This window comes from Bidens hawaiensis, unplaced genomic scaffold (assembly GCF_021521415.1).
Source record: "Bidens hawaiensis isolate Kalapana, Puna unplaced genomic scaffold, B.hawaiensis_p1.1 tig00057917_1, whole genome shotgun sequence".
In the NCBI taxonomy this organism is placed as follows: Eukaryota; Viridiplantae; Streptophyta; class Magnoliopsida; order Asterales; family Asteraceae; genus Bidens; species Bidens hawaiensis.
In genome coordinates this window covers 22882-39392 of record NW_027500454.1, presented here as the reverse complement: position 1 = coordinate 39392, position 16511 = coordinate 22882, and the positions used below count along the sequence as shown (strand labels likewise).

Sequence of the window (16511 nt, the reverse complement as noted above, 5' to 3'; positions counted from 1 at the left end):
TTATACAAAAGGATAATTTTATTAGAACCATCCATTTAACAATCAACTCTCACAAATGTCACCATTTTCCTTTTCTTAAATCCAACTTCATAACATAATCGCTACCGTGTTATTACCCAAAAGTGGGAAGCCATCATTAAAAAGACCAAACAAAAGAGAAAAGGTGAATGATACATAATTATACTAGGTTTAGACATCAAAATGAAATATTATACGCCCGCAAGTATCACCTAGACAAGGTTAACAAACATAATGATGTACTTTCCTAGACACATTGCTAAATGACCATGTTTTTCTCTGGCATCAAAAGTTTAAATATTGGTTAAGAACTAATTATAATAAATCACTAAAACAAATAGGTAGAATAGTGGATGCAAAAGATTAATTAGTTTGGTTTAGAGGATTAGTGGGAACATGAGTGTTTATGTTCTTGCTGGCTAGGTTGTGCTTATTGTTATGCATCCAAACCTTGAGGACTCTCCTTTTTCTCCCTAGTTCTTGACAGATGTATTGTACCACAGACTCCTCTTGCTTTGGAATCTTCCACCCAACTTTTTCTCCAAAGTTTAGCATCTTCTCCTTTTGTTCTTGGGTGAACTTGGTTCTGAACCTCTTCTTCGCTATCTGGTGTGCTTGTGGATATGAATTATGTGGGTGTCTACTCAGAATTCCACCAACATCTTCTTGCTCATCAGATTCTATTTGCAAAGATCCAAGACCCATATTGTAGGACATTATAAAAGGCCTTGAAGGTACAAGGACCCCAACATTACTATTATTATTATTATTATTGTACCCAAAAGATAATTCTGTTCCAAGAACATGACTCCTACCTTGCAAAATAACATTTCCAAGCCCAAATATGTTAAGAGGTGAAGGGGCTGAGTGATAGTGTTGGTGGCCTTCACCTTGAACCTCTATCCGGTAGAAGTTTCTGTGGCAGTTGCAGACTGAACATGTGAGACCAGACTCTTCACTAGAAGGTATGAACTCACCAGACCCATCCGTTGCATTCCCACCAATGGAAGCTGCATGGTTTTTGAGGCATTCTCTGTACCTCACCATCATTCTGCTGTTGTGGTGGTGGTGATGATGATGTTGTTTCTGTCTTCCATGGGCGGTGGTGGTACTGCTGAAGATGGGACATTGTGATTGTGTTGGGAACTAGACTCATGGTTACTCATGTGCCCATATGTCATCTCTCCTCCTTCAACTTCCATTTCTACTACCCTTCAAATTTCTTTTAAACAGAGTACTTTTTATTATCAGCTGTTTGTGGTCAAGAGACCAAAAAACTCTTAGTTAAATGATTAATAAACTTTAACAATCCGCTCTAGATAATTAGCATCTTATAAATTCGAATACTTTCACACACCTGACTTAAAGAAACTATAATCTGAACATCAAAAGATTAATAGCTGCAAACAGTGAACACAAGTAGGGAAATTAAGATGAAGGTCAAGGACAATTAACCTGAGTGCTTATGTTTGGTGTTAGGAAAATATATTATAGGACAAGATTTAGTAATATAACTATTCACTTAAGCCATTTAGAGACAACATGAGTTAAAATAGATAGAGAGAGAATGAAATTTGCAGGATGGTTTTGGGTAGTGAGGCACTAAACATGAGCTTTTAGTTGTAGTCAATAACACACAGAGAGAGAGAGTTGATATTGCTTTGCATACACTAGCTGCAAGCATCAAGTTTACGCCATATAAACGATTTTCATCAAGCATTGTCAGAACAGACTGGAGATGGCAAAACGTGGGTAGTGGAATATTTATTATTTAAATATAAAAGTCCATTTTTATTTAATGGACCCGTGGAAGAAAAATCAAAACTATCAAAGTTTCCATATAAAAATATAAATCATCATCAAAAAAATGTTAATTGGAACCTCTAATGTTAATAACTTTTTTCCACCAACGAAATAAAGCTCGCTTATCGAATGTAATCCAATGACAAAAGATGACAAATTAAGTCTGCGATTGCAGACAACAACGTTAGATAGCCTAAACACATCCTGTTTTATAAATTAGAATGGCATGGTCAGTTCCTTAAATCTGAATAATATATAGCTAGTCAAGTGGAGTATTTCGAGATACTTCAAAAATATTATAACCTTTTGTTATTATATCATATACATAATACATGTAATATGTAAGCGACATTTTTTTCTTCCTTGAAACAAAAATAATATTGTGTAAGTTATGGGATGTTAGGAGTATTAAACCATTAGTTTAAAATATTTTATAATGTGATACTTTAATTTATTCACCAACAAAGAAAAGCATACCAATTAGAACAGGAGACTTTGGTGGAAGGTTATTTGGTTATTTCACCATTCTTGTAGATCGTGTTCCGTGATTCCGACAAAGCTTTCGAGTATTGGTGCTTGGAGCCGGATTGTAAAAGTTAACTCAGTTTTAAAAGGGGTGGGGATGATATATATTTGAGTTATCGCCATTCGGTAAAAAGCGGGGAGAAGACTTGGTTTTGGTTAGATATATGGAACGGGTTGGTTCCCCAGCAAGCTCGTTTCCCAAACCTCTTTCGTCTCCAGAAAGAAAAAGGTTGTCCTGTAGCTGATCGTCTATTTATGCTAGATGATTGGATTTATGGTCAATGGGAGTGGGTTAGGAAGCCTACTGGATCTGTTTAAATTGAGGAGTTGATAAGTTTACTCCAAGTTTCTAAGGGGACCGTGGTCACCTTAGAATCTTCAGCATGATACGAGCTGACTCCGTACAATTCTCTGAATCAGAAACATTTATTCCCCTAACAGCACGGGGCCGTGCTTCATGAAGCACGAGGCCGTGATCGACTTTCCAGTCTCTATATAATGCATGCAAACACTCACTATTCCATTCACACCAAACACAAAATTACTGAAATGGAAAGCAAGAGGGTTGAATGGAGGCCAGTGAGGAAAGTCAAGCAACATGATTCTTCCTCAAATCTTGAGGAAGAGGTCATAAGGCTACAATGCATCATGAGGGACCAAGTCGAAAGCAACATCCAAAACAAAGCTCGATTAATCGAGCTAATCAACAAAGTCGAACTACTACGGCTCGAAAACTTCCATGTTATGGATAGCCACAACAAGGATGTGGCCTTCAAGCTCAACTATTTTAACCGGAAGATCGCAAAGATCAACAAAAAGTTTTTCGAGATCTTGGAAGCTAAACGAGCTCCACCGCACATCCAATACCTGTTCGGAAATGGTAGTCTTTGAAGTTCCGACTTTGTCTTGTTAAAAAGTTTCTTTCTTTTGCTAGTGTTAAGTTTCATGATTCGGGATTGTTTTTGTATTTTCCTTTCTACTATGTTTAACTATGTTATATGTTTTAATGAAATTTAGGACTTTAAATTACTATCATGATTCTAACCCTCAAAGAAAATCAGTTAAACAAAAACGAACCAGCTCGACAAATAAACAGCAAAACAAAGAAACTTACTGCTTTGTGCAGCACGGGCCATGCTTTTAAAAGCACGGGGCCGTGCTTTTGAGTCCACAGAAGTTACGATTTTAAACCAATAAACTAACTTTTCCACCCACTTAACCCTAAAAACAACTTCGTTCATCAACACAAACTGCCGACCATTCATCAATTTCACTAATCTTTCCATCAATTCCGCGTTCTCCAACCAAAGGTACGTTAAATTAACAAATCTATTGTGAGATTTCATCTTCTTAGGTCTAGATTAACCCCCATTTCTCACCAATCGATTGAATCGGGTTTAAACCCGAAAATTAGATGGGTTATTCGTTAGATTTAAGATAATGAATTGCTAGATAGGTTTTATACTAAGATTTGTTGGAGGAAATCATTTGGGTTCGGATCTTGGGTAAAATATATATCAAATGAAAATCCAATTGTAATAATCGGTTAGAAAAGCAGGTTCGAGTCCTGATGGATTTGAAATTAGGATTAAAAACACGGACCATGCTTTAAAAAACACGAATCGTGGTCACCTTTTGGTCAACAGAAAGTCAAAATTGAAAGAAACTGAAGAATAACAACAGCACGGGCCGTGCTTTTAAAAGCACGGCGCCGTGGTTTTCTCTCTGTTCCAGCATATTAATAATTTTCGATATATTTTGACTAATTTGAATACAAATTTCATATGGTCGAGTATGGGAACGACATTCATGCATTTCTGGTCTTTTGCGTGCGCGATGAAATGAATAGAAGAGCCCAAACCAGGTTAACCTACCTCAACCGACGGTTTCAAGAGGAAAACTTTTATGCCTACAGGGACACATTAAGTCAAGTCAACCAATGGAACCGGTACAAAACCCTTGTTAGAGGACCATGGAAGCGAGTTTTTGGTCATACAGGTGAAGCTATAACGGAACTGACAAAGGAATTCTTAGCTTCTTTCTTTATAAAGACCAAGAATCCGGATATGTGGCACGAAGAAGCCGTTGAGTTCAGGTGTGCGGGTTAATGGCACACAACTTCTTTAACTTAACTTGGGATTGATCTGGGAATATACACGGCCGAGGAAACAGACAAAGAAATTTGGTTCAAAGCTGGTACAACATTCAAAGTTGAGGATGGTGATGATGATGTTTAATCTGGAAACACAAGGATAGAAGCATGGGAGCAACTGAGCTACGGGACCGAAAACTACAATGCAAGCGTTTCAAAGAGCACGGCACTTCGTGACCCACTTATGAGATACATTCACCGTCTGCTTAGCCACTCTGCCACTGCTAGAGGTCAGTGAAGGGGTTGTTAATTTAAGGGATCTCTGGGCACTTTATTTCATGAAGAATGGCATCCCATGCAACATTACTTATTTATTCTACAAGCTGTTCATGAAAAATGCAAATGCCAAAGGGAACTCACCGATTTTTGATGGGGCATGGATCTATAACCTCTATGAAGCCTATGGTGTAGACAGAGAAGGGACCCGAAGCCCAGATCCGATTACTCTTAGTCTTGATTTCTGTAACAGCATGCAGATGGTTCAGCGAATTGGTTAAAACCCAGATGTGTGGAGTTTTTGTGATGCTTATAACCAGTTTTGGGACCCTGAGGACCCGGCAGAGATGTTACTCCAGGATGTTCCCAAGAGGAGAGGAGTATCACTACCTAGACAGAGCCGTCGCCGTACCTACCATCAACGAGGAGGCCCACCTTCATCAGGGGCCAGCCCCAGCTTGTCACACGATAGCCGATACTCATTCGAGGGCGTATACGGTATCATCTATCAATTCTCAGCTAACACTACCGCCTTATTTGACAGGATAACAGGACAGATTGCTGCCTCTGATGCACAACGGGCGGCGGAATATGAAGAGACGAGGCGAGAGATTGAGCGTTTGGGTTATCGCATGAACAGACAGTGGGGACCATTTGACCCGGACAAGGGTAATGATGAGCAACGACAACGGTAGGTTAGGGTATGGGCATGGATGGGTTGGTAGTATTTTCATGACATTATTATTATTATGTTTCTTTAAACAATTCACTTTCTGTCTCTTGTTTGTTTGTTGGTTGGATACTTTAATGGCCGTGGTGCCAAGACACTATATTAGGTACTTATTTAGCCCGTTTGGACAGGGAATGGATGATTCCATACCCAATTATCAGCAAAATTTATGTTTGGTTGTTTGTGGTTGTTTGCATTTTTATACTATATAGGTACAAAAAAGAAAAACGGACAACAAAAAGGGGACGGTCTGTCAAAATTTCATTAACCCATAGGGAAGTACCTTTCCATTTTACCCACCATACTTCATATGAACCTTATTATGAATCTTTTTCATGAATCTTTTCACATTGAAGACAATGTGAGATTCAAGTGTGGGGATGAGAATTACTTGACCAACTGCTTGCTCAAATAATTATAAGGGTTCTCTAATAAACAAAATTTTTTGTAGCAAATAAAGACCATTTTTAACAAAACCAAAAGAAAAAGCCAATAAAATTTTTTGCAAGATAACCAATTACAAATCTACTATAACAAAAGTGAAAAAGTAAAAAGAAGTTTTGTAATACTGAGAACAAGTTTATGCACAACATGGCGTTTATACCCAATTCCTCTGTTACTGTGAGATAAACCTTTTGCCATATAAATATTTTTTCAAAAGATTTGAGTGAGTCATATGTTTCGTGTGATTTATATTCAATTCAAGACCACAAGAAGCGTTGTATAAAGAAGAAGGTAATATCACTACAAGCCTCTTAAAACCGTTCTTCAAATCACAAAACCCTAAACCAAAACCTTACCACTTTACCCTTCACAAACCGGTAAAATACAACACTATTCTTTTACCGGCAGACCCTAAAGAACTGGAAATGCATTCTTTCGATTTCAATTTCCTTTGCTGCGTACATTTAGAAAAACCTAGGTTGCCTCCAAAACTTAGGGAGGGAATTTGTCTCTTTAGTAATGAGTTGAGGAAAAAGTGGCGCCATGACGAACAAACGCCACCATTTTGTGGAGTTACAAAAAGCTCAATGAAAAGAAGAGAAAAAGATGCGAATGATGCTTAGGTTGCGGAAACTGGTCTCACGAATGAAGATGTAGAAAAGTCAAACTCAGTCTCAGCATGAATATACCGAACTAATGAGGATGGGGCTATTAGGCTCAAAGCCGAACGATCCATTAGAGTGGGAAGGTATGTTCAAAACAGGATTGAGGAAGAACTTATTCACATCCTCGACAAAACTGGTCTTGACGATCTGACCTTAAAAGAGTCACTAGGTTTGTTTTAAAAAAAATAAATAAATGAAAAAATAAATAAAAAATAAATTTCCGGGAGTAGAAAGGAGCTAACCGTTGAAGACATCTTAAGACTCCCGACAATCAGCAGAAATTGTATTTACCATCCTTAGTAACCTAAACCCTTGAACCACCACAAAAATACAAAAATATCTACTCACACAAAACCAACCCATATTACCTTCTGATTTATGCAACCCTTCACAAATGTGGAGATTTGAACTTGTTACAAACTTATTTATCACCGGTTACATTTTGGCTAAGAGTGTTCACATACATACATCACAGGTATGATAAGATATATAAACCGAGCATGAGTGAACATTGTGAGAATGTGGCCGTTTTGCATAAACAGAAGCTCATAAAAACAAATCATCTTTTTATCACTACATATATTCCTATGATTTAAAGATGGTTATATTGATCCCGTTTTCTTGGAACTCTTTTGGGGATGTTTAAGATATGGTCCTAACTTGCTATTTTTAGAGAATATCTATAAGTAGATTGCTTGAGGACAAACAATGTTCAAGTGTGGGGATGTTTGATGTACATAAATTTATACATCTTTTTAACGTCAAATAATCTCTAAAAACAACAACTTTTATCAAATAACATATCACAGAAGACTACTTATCATAATAAAATACAATTTCAGGTAAACCCAAGCCCTAAACGAAGAAACAAGTGAAAAGACGAAGAAAAACGGAAGAAAACACAAGAAAAGCAAGAAACACGCCCCATGCTTTAAGACACAAGAAAAGACAAAAATCTACAAGAAAAGACAAATAATGAGAACAGAAGCACGTGGTCGTGCCTCTTGACCACGGGGCTGTGGTCACCCTTAACAAAAAGACAAAACAATTATAGCACATGTCAATAAAAGCACGGGGGCGTGCCTACCTAAGCACGGGGCCGTTCTTCATCTCTAGACTGCCTATAAATAGTGGCTCATGTTGCATTGATCAAGTGTGCCTTGAAGAGAGTTCTATACGGTTTTTCCCTTATAAAAACACCCACTAACACTCATATTGAAGATCTTGTGAGGAGTTTGAAGGCTTGGAGGTTACCGTCATCATCCATCATCATCAACATCATCATAATCCATCATCATCATTAAGAAGGAAGATTCATCAACATTTGGTTAGATTGTTCTAGTTTAATCATGTGTTTGTTATCATCTCTTTTAATGTTCATAACAATGCTCATTATGAGCTAAACTCCATTTAACATTAAAAATATATGAAGAAGCTTTGTTTTACTTTATGATTATATTAAACATGTGATTTAGTTTGGAAAAGTACATGGTTATTTTGCAATTATCTTTTGATGAGAAATGTTTCACCATCTTAATTTAACAATTCAAAGTTGGTGATTACAAATATATTGGCAATCGTTCATGATCGATTCATGTTCTTGAAAGATAGAAATACTTTGATAATTTATCGAAACATGGATCCTTATATTGTACTTAGAAATGATGAGATATAAGTTATGATCTATTTCTCTAGTTATGGTAATTCTGAAATAACATCGTTAACACGATTGCTTAGGTTATCATGCTAGTTAAAGAAATCATATGTTAAAGGAATATGTAATTATAACCTACTAAAATCAACCAAGGGGAGGTTATGTGACTAAACTATAATCACCCAAAGTTGTTAGAATTGGTATTTGAGAAATCGAAGTCAATCCTAATCTTTCTACTTTACTAAACAACTTGCCAACTCAAATTGACATTCTCGTGGTAGCATGACATTAGGAAAGGGTTGACTTTAAAATGCGTATGTTACTTTCTTTTATGTCATATGATATACTGACTTGTAAATGAGGTGGTATTCTATCATATATTATTTACGGCAAGTTTATCACGTGTTTATTTAATAATCATCAAGGAACAATGGAGTGGATTCTTGATCTTAGATGGTAACCTTCATCTAATTTGACTACTTGTTTAGAATTTCTCATCTTGGTCACCTATATATTATATATAAGTATTTATATTTTATGAAAAGTTCAAAAATCAACCCAGTTACGATTAAAACCTCTGGTTAAAGTAAAACGACGATTCACTGTTAGAAACATTTGTGTCCACGGATCGATACTTGGTTCTTACCAATACTATTCTACATATACGATAGGTACACTTGCCTATTTTGTGTGTGCTTAGTCTTAGTAAAAATCACTTTTATAAAGTTAAAACACGATCTTGTGAAAAAGCCAAAGATCCAACCTCTTATATTTTACAAGCTACACGCAACACGCATCATAAGGTCTCCCTTACCACAAACCGTTGAATCCACCATGGAATTGGCTGGTTATTTTATGAATAGTCTGATCCGCAATAAGGAGGAAGATAAGAAGGTGGTGCCATCAGGCGACCACAACAAAGTTGGAAGCGCCCGATTCAAGGGCAATGGTGTAGATCAACGAAAAATTTTGTCCAATGTTACACCCCAAACCACGGCCTAGGCATATGACACATATGTTGGTACCACATTTGTAAATAAATCATAGTTAGCGGATTAAAAGCGGAAGTTTATATTTATATGGATTGTAATATTTTCATTACAAAAGACGGAATTATAAAATACCCATTTAATGTATTATTTGTTTATACAAAAGATTAATTGTTTATATTAAACCACCATTTAAAATTTAAAGTTTAACAAAACAATCCAAGCCATCTGATATCCTATACACTTCGAGCCTCCAAGCTCCTATTCTTGATTACCTGCAAAATGTTTAGAAAATACGTCAGCAACACATGATGGTGAATAAGATGACGCATAAAAGATTTTGTTTTACTTGATTACCCCTCAAGACATAACTTAGGTCCGGCCCATCGTGGCTTAGGAATAATCCATCTTTTAAAAACAAACGCAATTATAAACTTAAGTCACATACAAGACACCCCAGCAAACACCATAGCGTTCGACATTACTTAGGTACCATACGTATACACACGGTGAGTCTCACTCGGACGTAACTTAGGTCCAGCCCATCGTGGTGGAGGTCATGACCAAGTGTGGTGCGGTGTGCCCACCGACTTTTTACCACATATGAAAGGATCCAAACAAACATACACGATAGCCTGAGGGTAGCGATTACTTTTGTTTTTAACATTTTTGAGACACGTAGTCCCATGTAATTCATTTCAATTATTTTTTACTCGATTAAACAAGTTTAATATGTTGGGCGTATTCACCTTTTCTTTTTGATCAGCTTCAATACACTGTCCGAGGGTCTTTCCCTTTTCTTTGCTATCTCTCACCTATAATACGAGTATAACTTTTTGTTATTCGGATATTCAATCCGGCTTAAGACCTCTAGTCACTTTTTATAATCTTAACCTCGATTATATTTTCTTTATGAACCTGTTGTTCAAAACATTCTTTCTTTATTTTAAACCTTTAATTTAAAAGTATCTTTTCTTTCTTTTCTTTTATAACTTAAAACTCTTTTTGTAACTTATTTTCTTTTCTTTTCTTTCATAAGTTAAATCTTTAGATTAACTTATTTTTACTTTTCTTTAAAAACCCTACATTTCTTTTTCTTTAATAAACGTATACTTTCTTTTACTAATTATCTAAGAATAATTATATTAAACTTAAATAATATTTAGAACAAAGAATTATATAATAATCACTTTTCTTTCTTTCATTTTCTTTGTTATGTTTTCTTTTGTTATTTATCGAGGTATCGAGTATATCCTAAGCCTTTTAAAAATATTTATTATTATTTTATTCGGGCATTATGCCTACCTTGGTTGGCTGATAGAAACCCTATCCAATTGGGCAGCACTTCAACGTCTTTACCCTTTTATGCTCCCCTTGATCAATACCAATCTTGAACACAAAAAGTGACACCAATACTTCTTCACACGTTTGCAAGCTTATCGAGGCAAGTCGTCGGGATGGCTTTGTACTTCAAAATAATGCTGTAGGTGATCGGTACGTACTTCGATATTACCTTGGTCCGGGCATGGAAATCGAGGAATTTGGGTACATTTTTCGAGGTGATCGAGGGCACGCTTCTCGAGGTTTAGAGAGATGTTAGATAGAGAAAGATGTGTGAGATATTTGTGCGAAATATGAAATGGCCGGAGTTGCTATTTATAGACTTTTCTGGGGATCCATCGCGATACGCGATGGTCCCCTTGGTCACCCGTCGCGTATCGCGACGTAGGGCGGTGACCCGCCCTATAGGCTTGCCACGTGGCGACACGTGGCAGACGTGATGACAGGTGTCTAGCCTATCAAATAACCCGTCGTGATATGCGATGGGTTTTCCTTCTGATCCACCGCGTATCGCAATGGGTAAGGAAAACAGATTTTTCAAATTAAACCCTAGAGTTTAGAATTTGTTATTTTTGGTCTTTTAACTTTTGAAACTTGGCATTTTTTATCCGAAACTTCCACGATGTTATTTCCAACCCCAACAACAACAAATGCAAAATCTGCAAGAAATACTATAAGGGATGATGCCACTTTGCTCCGTCGACAACTGTTTGTGACACAGTGTCACAAACCCGGCCATGCAATGGCCGATTGTTGGAAAAATACGATGACTTGCTACAACTGCAGGTAAATGGGTCACCTTAGCTTCGAGTACCCAAGAACAAACCCGTTGCTGGAGGCGCAGGTGGAAGTGGTCAAAAGAACGAGCCAAGGAAAGGAAATGCTCGAGTCTTCATTCTTGACACAAAGATAGCGACCGTTATGCCGGAAACCATCACCGGTACGTTCTTAGTTAACGAAACGTATGCTAGAGTTTTATTCGATTCAAGTTCCAACTTAAGTTTTATAGATTATAACTTTGTAGTCTATTAAACGAACCTCTAGAGAAATTAAATAAAACTTTAAGCGTCGAGACCGCTAGTGGCGAAATCGTTAAAATCTCCGAAGCTTTAGAAAACGGAAAAATCTTATTAGCTGGTTACGTCTTACCTATTAAATTTTTGCCCATGACTTTTGCTGGTTTTGATATAGTACTTGGTATGGACTAGTTATCCAATAATCACACCCGTATCATTTTCATTAGCAAAACCAATGAACTCCAAGCCCCTGATAAATGAACCATTCGAATTGAAGGGGACAAAGACGCTGGCCAAGTTAGCATAACCTCCATGATTAGGGCTAATAAGTGTTTAAATCAAGGATGCTTAGAATTCATGGTCTACGTCACCGAGGAATCCAAACCTAAGGAGATAAAGGATATACCTATTGTCTCTAAATTTTCTGACGTCTTTCCCAAGGAGATGCCATGAATCCCTCCCAATTGAGAAGTCGAATTTAGAATAGACCTTATGCCTGGAACCATTTCAATTTCCAAAGCCTCGTATTGATTGGCTCCAATCGAAATGAATGAACTGAAGAAACAATTAGATGAACTGCACAAGAAAGGATTCATCCGTCCAAGTTCATCACCATGGAGAGCGCCAATTCTCTTTGTCAAGAAGAAGGATGGATCAATGTGAATGTGTATCGACTACCAAGCTCTAAACAAAGTAACCATCAAGAATCGATACCCTCTATCCCGAATTGACGATCTGTTCGACCAACTAAAATGAGCCAGTTACTTCTCTAAGATAGATCTTCGGTCTGGATATCATCAACTCAAAGTTCAATCTGAAGACATTCCAAAAACCGTCTTCCGAACAAGGTATGGACATTATGAGTTCACGGTCATGTCGTTTGGTCTCACTAATGCCTCAGCCGCGTTTATGGATATGATGAATCGAATCTGTAGTCCTTACTTGGATAAATTTGTTATCGTATTCATCGACGACATACTTATTTATTCTAAGCCAATGGAAGATCATGAAACACATCTCAAAATCTTGCTAGAATTACTTAGAACGAAAAATTGTACGCCAAATTCTCGAAGTGATAATTTTGGCTTCACAAAGTACAATTTCTTGGTCACATCATAAACGTGAATGAAATTCAAGTAGATCCCACAAAGATTGAAGCCATCTCAAAGTGGGAGATTCCAAATCGCCAAACGAGATCTGCAGTTTCTTAGGTTTAGCCGGCTACTATCGTTGATTCATTGAAAATTTCTTCCGAATTGTTGTTCCTCTAACTTCGTTAACTCGTAAGAATATCAAGTATGAATGGGGAACCAAACAATAAGAGGCGTTCGACATACTTAAGCAAAAACTCACCAATGCACCTATATTGGCCTTGCCAGAAGGTACCGAGGATTTTGTTGTCTTTAGTTATGCGTCCCATTCCGGTATGGGATGCGTACTAATGCAACGAAAGAAAGTAATCGCTTACGCCTCTCGTCAACTCAAAGTACACGAGAAGAATTACACAACTCACGATCCAGAGTTCGGCGCCACACTCTTTGCACTAAAGTTATGGAGGCACTATCTCAATGGAGTCAAATTCATTGTGTAAACCTATCACAAAAGTTTGAAACACATATTCGAGCAAAAAGAGCATAAAATGCGACAACGAAGATGGATGGAAAAGTTGAACGTTTACGACTGCGAAATCATTTATCACGAAGGTAAAGCCAACGTTGTGGCCTACGCCTTAAGTCATAAAGAACATGAAAAATCCAAGAGAGTTTGAGCACTACGATTAGAACTCCAAGTAGATTTAATTTAGCAAATCAAATCAAATCAGCTCAACTCCAAGCAATCAATGAAAACAAGATCTCCGAAAAAAAACGTAACGACACCATTGGCTCGTTTGTCAAAGGCGACGATGGTATACTTAGACTTGGAAATAGGATTTGGGTACGAATCGTTGGGGAAATACGAGAAAAGATCTTAAGTGAACCTCACAAGTCCAATTACATGATGCACCCCAGTATTGATAAAATGTACCAAAACCTTAAGCCAAACTACTAGTGGAAAGGAATGAAAAAGGACATTGCTTTGCATGTTGCAAAATGTTTTTAGTGTTTGAAAGTCAAGGCCGAGCATCAAAAGCCCTCGGGATTGCATCAGCAACCCGAACTTCCCGTAGGAAGTGGGGAAATGATAACCATGGACTTCATCACAAAACTCCCGAAAACTACACGACAACATAATGCAATTTGGGTCATCGTCGATAGGTTAACCAAATGCGCATATTTTATACCTATTAACGATACCTATTCCTTGGATAGATTAGCGCGAATCTATGTAAACAACATCGTTGCATTGCATGGAGTGCCTTTGTCTATCATCTCTGATCTAGACAGTCTCTTTACGTCTCTCTTCGGGAAAAGTTTCCGACAAGCGTTAGGAACCCAACTGAATCTTAGCACTGCCTATCATCCCCAAACCGATGGGCAAAGCGAAAAAAGAATTCAAACGCTTGAAGATATGAACCTTGCTTGTGTGATTGACTAAGGCGGAAGTTGGGATGACCACCTTCCCCTAATGGAATTTTCATATAACAATAGTTATCGAACAAGTATTCAAGCCGCACGTTCGAAGCGTTATACGGCCTAAAATGTAGAACACCGGTATGCTGGTCTGAAACTGGAGATAATCAACTATCTGTACTTGAGATAGTCCAAGAAACCACCGAAAAGGTGTTACAAATCCGAGAACGACTTAAGACGACACGCAACCGACAAAAGAGTTACACCGACATCCGTCGCCGTTGGAATTCAATGTAGGAGATAGAGCTACATTGAAAGTTTCTCCTTGGAAAGGTGTCGTTCGCTTCAGTATGAAAGGAAAACTTAGTCCACGCTTTGTAGGACCATTCGAATACTTGAGCGAATCGATACTTTCGCTTACCTTCTACGACTACCCGAAGAAAAGAAAGGGATACACGATGTACTCCACATCTCTAATATGCGTAAATGCTCAGTCGATGATTCTTCATCGATGCCTTTAAAAGATGTCAAAATAAACGAAAACCTCAAATTCGTAGAACGACTTTTACATATCGAAGATTCTAAAACTAAGAAACTTAAGAGACGAAATCTAAAATTAGTTAAAGTTAAATGGGACTCTCGAAGAGGCCTTGAATATACTTGGGATTAAAATTCGAAATGAAGAAAAAGTACCCCCATGTATTCTAGAAAGCGAATCTCATGGACGAGATTCATTCCAAGGTGGGGGGATGTAACATCACGAAAATATCGGATCAAAAATGCCAAATTTCAAAGTACAAGGACTAAACTTGAAAAATCTGTTTTCCAGGCTGATCGTGATACTCGATACCTGAGACCCTCGCGATGACGTTGTCTGACAGGCAATGCCACGTGCCTCCACGTGTCCCCACGTGGCAACGAGTGTCCAGCCAAGTGGCACACATGGCACGCCTACTAGGTTGCGTGACAAGCCTAGTCGTGATACACGATGACCTCCGAGTAGGTCCATCGCGTATCGCTACACAATAAAATATAATATAAAGATCCGTTAACCCATCGCGATACGCGATGGGTACTTGACAAGACCCATTGCGTATCGCGATGGGTCAGCTTGTCATCGGCTATAAATAGGGCCACCGGCCCATTTCTTCGTCACGCTCAAATCATATCTCACTCTCTGAAACTAGAAATCCTATTATCTCACTACCTCGTAAAACGTGCCCCGACCTCCTCAAAATTCGTTCCAAAAACAAAGTTTCCTCGAAATTTGGCCACACTCCGATAACATTCCCTCAAAGTGTGTTCAACCAAGAGACGAGCCAAAGTCCACCTCGAATTACGTGCCAACAAAGATTGACGTGCGACGTGCCTCGATTCACGTGCAGAGAAGTGTTGATCAAAGATTACTTGAGAAACGTGAAAGCGTCGAAGTGCTGCCCAAGTGTCTAGAAATATAAGCCAACCGAGGTAGAGGTAATTCCCAAATTAAATATTTATATAATATTAAAAGGCTTAGACCGTAGTGGAAGAAAATATAAAGTATACATATAAAGTAAATCTTTGTTATTAATAATTATTATTGTTTAAGTTTTTTAAATAATAAGTAAAGAAATAAAGTATACATTTCTTCAAGAAGAAGAAACGTAGTGTTTTGCAAGCGAGTTCCACTAATATATGTTACTTAACGGGCTGCAAGTTATTATGGTGGCATTTTAACGGGTAAAACCCATGATATAGAAACATTTATGATCCAAAACATTGATATAAAGAAAATAAAGATACAAGTAGCAACTTCATATATTTTAAATTTCAAACCCCGTACCCTCTAAAAACAACTATATTAAAGTAACAAAAATATAATATTTAAGAAAGCAACATCATGAAACTTCATTTGGAAGTTGATCTTTTGATGGGCGTAGCCATGTGGCGAAGTGTCTTCTAGAAATTGGACTTTTGTTCCTTCACCACCTTTGTCTATCGGTTTCTTGGTTAAATTACCATTTTACTTCTAGATCTGCAGAAAGAATAATTGAAATTCAGCCCCGAAATAATACATGCATAAACAACTTGTGATAAAACTAACGTTAAATTTTGATCGGTGATTCAAGTTGTCCTAATGCTAATTTCACTTTCCTAAACGCAATTGCATACAAATACATAAGAAATAAAACAGTAGAGCCTTATTTTTTGTAAAACTAAAATGTCAAATGACCTGGGATTTCGTTTTAAAAATGTAAGCAACTTCCGGTTTCAAAATTGAAGGCACCGTCACAAAAAATAACAGCTAAATGAAATCTACCACATATGACTGAACTGGCCATAAAATTTTAATTTCAGAGCATAAATATATGAAACGGCAATCTACTATTCGAGACCTAAAACCACGGTCGTTTACGTCGTGTTTGGTCATTTGTTTGGTTAAAGGTAAACAAACAAACAAACGCGAAC

At 37.5% G+C, this 16511-nt stretch overlaps 1 pseudogene; it reads right to left on the bottom strand.

The window, feature by feature from the left end:
* Nucleotides 1-381: 381 nt before the first annotated feature.
* On the bottom strand, nucleotides 382-1220 carry LOC143602108 (zinc-finger homeodomain protein 3-like; annotated as a pseudogene).
* Between the last annotated feature and the right edge of the window lie 15291 nt (nucleotides 1221-16511).